Source organism: Lipotes vexillifer, unplaced genomic scaffold (genome assembly GCF_000442215.2).
Source record: "Lipotes vexillifer unplaced genomic scaffold, Lipotes_vexillifer_v1.1 scaffold81, whole genome shotgun sequence".
NCBI classification, from domain to species: Eukaryota; Metazoa; Chordata; class Mammalia; order Artiodactyla; family Lipotidae; genus Lipotes; species Lipotes vexillifer.
The window spans coordinates 359,173-364,622 of NW_006771580.1; positions in this window are offsets into that span (position 1 = coordinate 359,173).

Below are 5,450 nucleotides of genomic sequence, written 5' to 3' on the forward strand. Positions count from 1 at the left end.
ATCAAAAGGGAAAGAGAAGAACGATTTCAAAAGAAACTTCAAAGACTAATTAAAATCACCCAGATACAGAGAAAGCAGACCTTCAAGCAGAACCATGTAATGCATTAAGAACACAGACAGCTAGAGGAAGAAGACTAGATGTAATCTTAGTACAAGAGAAACAAGCCTCAATATAAAGATGGAAATTGATTTCACATCAAGGGAGGGACTGGGGCTCTTTCTTTGGTCTGTAAATGGAAAAGATATACAGAGAGGGATTTCAGCTTAGAACAACAGTGGCTATGTCTGGAGATGTACAAGACACAAGTTTGAAGATGTATGACCACGAAACGAATTGAGAAAATATTAGACTTTTGGATGTGTAACATCCCACCATCTCTAAAGAAATATGAAGGAGAAAAATGATTTAATGTTCTCACACATTCCAGCATGATGTGTCTTTTAGAACACACAGACTTTCCACTGTGTCTTAGGAAACAAAGACAGGATTACAGAGAACAGAAAATGACCCCACAGGCCAAATATTTAGATTAAGTTTGTAAGACTTGAGAGATGCTTATTTAGATATAACTGCCAACAATTTGGAATACAGTTCACACACACACACACACACACACACACACGACAGTAGGTCAGTAGAACTAAGAAACTTCATGAGCAAGAAACAATAGAGCTTTATATAATATTGCTTTTTTGATCATGCTACAATAATAGCTAAAAATTACTATCTCAAAAGCTATGACATTTATACACATATATAGGATATATATATATATATATATTTTTTTTTGAACAAAAAGAAATCAAAGTAAAAGCAATGGTTGAAAGAAAAGATGCTTAGCTCTCTTTTCAAGACATCTCGGTGGCAGGATATATTTAAAATGATATAAAGAAAGCATTCAAGGGAAGAAGTAAAACCAGAGGCTTTAAAGAGAAAAGCAGATATTCCCATCTGTAGAAGTGTTCAGTGGAACACGTAGCTGGAGAAAAATAATCAAAGGTGAAGTGGAGCAGAAATAACAAAAATGAAAGTGTGAAGGAAGGTCGTTTATATTGACGGAGTTAAGAGAAGAAAAGAAGAAGGTAGTCAGCTAAAAATAAAGATTCTACCCACAGAAATTCTAAAGCTTATTTGCTCATTCAACAGTCATTTATTATGAACGTACTGTTTGTCGGATACTATAATATGGAGCTTTGAAAATGAATAGACCACAATTCCAAACTCTCAAAATGATAACTACGATGCAATATTTATCATCATTGATCTTCATTGGAGGGAATCAGGTCTTATAATATTTTAATGATTTTCCCCTGTAGTTCTTTGCTAGTGAACACATATAAAGAATTAATATAAATGCTTTATAGTCTGCTTATTATAAAGAGCATATGCTCTGACAGTAGACTGACAAGGATTATTCCTGGCAGAGTTAAATGAATTCTGATTAAAGGGTGGACTCATAGTAAGTATTCAGAAAATGTTAGTTATTATTTTGATTTTTAATTCTCAGAACAACCATAGGAGGTAGGCACTATTATTATCCCCATTCTAAAGAAAGGATAGAAAAAATGAAGAGAGATTAAGAAATTTCATAGCAATCGCAAAGTTAGTAACTGGCAGAGCCAGGACTCAAACCCAAGGTCTGTCTGCCCTCAAAATGTGAACTTTAACATCATACTATAGTTGTTTTTCAGCGTAATCTATACAAAAAAATCTATACAAATCTCGAGGCACAAAGTAAAGTCCTCAACAAATATTAGCTACTACTATTAATATAAAAATCCTGTCAAGTTATTGATGACATCATTTCTCAGTTTGGGTACCTATCATTGTTAGACAACAGCCTGCTATCAATCACTGGCCGCCTTTCTGTATTGTAAACATACCATGTTCGAGTCTCCTTAAGGGCCTTTGTGCTTACAGTTCCTGCTGCCAAAAATGCTTCTTTTCCATTTTGATCTTCACATGGGTGAGTTCGTCCTGAGATTTAGGTCTAAATTCAAACTGTCCCCTCTGAGAAGCTTCCCCTGAGCACCTTCTCTAGTGCCACACGAGCCCGCCTCCTGTGCAGCCCTTTCACAAGAGCCACACAACTCTGACCATTCATCACTCTCTCATCTGTTTATTTTTAATGTCTCCCCAAGAATATGTCACTACCACTCTTGTTCACCTCAGAATCCACGCAAGATTGGAGCTTAGTAAATATCTGCTGAATGCATAAAGTGACTAGGACATTTCCTTATTCCTAGAATGTGCCCCATAAATGTTAGTTCATCACTCTGCTTGCCCACCGAAATTTGAATAGAAGCTAAGTTTGAAATAAAAACTCCTCACTTCAAGTGAATACATAATTTTTCTATAGCTTCATATCTTAACTCCCTTAAATATGTCCTTTGTCAATATCAAGGATGACACTCTTATACAACTTAGCCAAAATGACTCTACCTTCTCTGCTTACCACAGTCCTTCTAGCCATTAACTTGTTCTGAAAGTTGTTAAAAACACTTATAAATTTGTTTTAGGTGTCCAGGTTAGAGACAAACCTATAAAAATGTACAAAATATGGTACTACACAAATATGTATTTAATATTTGGGAGTGCACACACAATTTAACAATTAAGTAGACCTAGAATACTAAGCAAAACTGCTACAATAATTTAAGAAAAGTGGGGAACGATAAGGGTTTTTGTTTCTTTTGTGTGTGTTTTCTCCTCCCTCCCTCCATCAGGCCCTCGTTTTCTCCTTCTCCCTCCTTCTTTTTGGTTAGGTAGAAAGATAAAGAAGAGATATTTTACTGTCTGGGAGAACCTTCTTGTTCCAGAAAGTGTGCTCAACTCAATCAGATGAAAGCTGATAGCCTCCTCTGAATTCCTCCAAAATACGCAGAAAAGTGAAGGACCCAACTGTTACTACAGTATCTCTTTTATCAAGTAGGTGACAAATTATACAAATATTACTAATATTTATTACTGTGTTAGCTGTATCTTTCAAGGCCTCATAAAACTGTCTTTAGTAGAATACTCTATGCCCTTATTTCTGTTCCATCTATGAAATGAGATTTTAAAAATCTCTAAATTTGAGTATTTATCCATGGTCTTGAAGTTTATTCTCTGCAAGCAGTAAAGAAAACAGCTACCCAGATAACTTTACATAAATCACAGACATCCGTGTTCTGCTTTTCTACTGGCCTCAGATACATTTGTCCTTGTCCTTCACCCATGTGGCATATAGCTAAATATTTACTAAGCTAACATAAATAGTGTCCAAATCACTATGAAGGGCATTTGCTTTACCATCAGCACTCATCATCCTAAGAAAAAACTTTTGTTTAGGTCAAAAGAAACAATTCTGAAAGTAGTATCTTATTGTGGTTTTAATCACCCCACTATGAGCCCCAATATGCTGAAAGGTCAGGTATTAAGAATGGCAGATTTAATAAGTAGATATGCAAGACAATTGAAGCAGTGTATACTCAGAATAATTTTTCCTATAATATATTTGTTTTGGACTATTGGAAAAACGCTTACAAATAATCCTGAGAGTTAGTTGTTTTTTCTATTTTACCAATAAGGAAATTGTGTCTTGGAAAAATGATTAGCTTTACCAAAACTGATTAGTTAGCCAGAATAGAAACCCTAGTGAAAATACTTTCACTAGAAGGTCTAGTAAGTTAGCATAAGGGCATTCGTTTTATTTAAAGCAGATTGGCACAGGAATTGCCGCAAGTGATTTAGTCTGGATATATTTTATATTGCTACCCTTATTTAATAAAGCTATAATAAATTTTAATGAAACCTATTTGCTGTAGGGTCAAAAAATGGCTTAAAACACAATCAGAACATGATATATAGAAATGAATAATATAGATTGTTCAGATATAGAAAACCATTTTAATGATAATAACCCATCTACAGCTTTATCCCAAATTTCAAAGTACTCGATATATTACCTTCACATATAGTATATTTATAGGAATTTTCCTTAAAGTTAGAAAACCTATGAAAGTTCAATAGCTTTTATTACTCTCACTTACAAAACGAACTGAAGAGCCATTATTACAAAAGTACAAAATGCAACTGTTTCTAAATTTAACATAAACTTTAAGTTTAAAAATATGACTTTAAAGTCTACTCTGACTAGTTTGTTTAGAATCAAATCTATTACTGTTCAATTTGAAGGTGAAAGTTTCTAGAATTTATATAAAGTAAAATATGTTCCCACAAAAGATCAACAATCGTTCAATATTTTTCTACTTGTGTCTATTGTAAGGGAACACAGATTGGTAAAGAATAAAAGTTGGCTGCTAAAGGACTGCTTAAAAATTTGTATGTACAATTTTAATTAATAAATACCTCACAGCATTATAATTTACAATAGTACACAGGAAACAATACAGATGTCCACCAACAGAAGAAAATTGGAACAAGTAAAATATAGTATATCATACAATGGAAATAAGACAATCTCTTCAACAGTAGTGCTTGGAAAACTGAACAGCCACATTAAAACCATAAGATTAGGACATTTCCTCACACCATATACAAAAATAAACTCAAAATGGGATAAAGACCTAAATGTAAGAACTGAAAATATAAAACTCTGGGAGGATAACATAGGCAGAACACTCTGACATAAATTGTAGCAATATTTTCTTGGATCAGTTTCCCAAGCCAAAAGAAATAAAAGCATAAATAAACAAATGGAACCTGATTAAAGTTAAAAACTTTTGCACAGCAAAGAAAACCAATGACAAAATGAAAAGACAACCTATGGAATGGGAGAAAATATTTGCAAATGATGTGACTGACAAGAGCTTAATATCCAAAATATACAAATGGCTCATACAACTGAATATCAAAACAAAACAATCAAAAAATGGGCAGAACGGGACTTCCCTGGTGGCGCAGTGGTTGAGAATCAGCCTGCTAATGCAGGGGACACAGGTTCGACCCCTGGTCTGGGAAGATCCCACATGCCACGGAGCAACTAAGCCCTCCACCACAACTACTGAGTCTGTGCTGTAGAGCCTGCGAGCCACAACTACTGAGCCCATGTGCTGCAACTACTGAAGCCCACGCACCTAGAGCCTGTGCTCCACAACAAGAGAAGCTACCACAGTGAGAAGCCCACACACCGCAACGAAGAGTACTGCACACTCGCCACAACTAGAGAAAGCCTGCACACAACGCAGGCCCAACGCAGCCAAAAAAATTTTAAAAAATAAGTAAAAAATAAATGTAAAAACAATGGGCAGAAGATTGAATGGATTTTTTTTTTCCCAAAGAAGACTAGATGGCTAACAGGCAAATGAGAAGATGCTCAGCATCACTAATTATTAGAGAAATGCAAATCAAAACCACAGTGAGGTATCACCCCACACCTGTCAGAATTGCTATCATCAAAAAGTCTACAAGGGGGCCTCCCTGGTGGCGCAGTGGTTGGGAGTCCGCC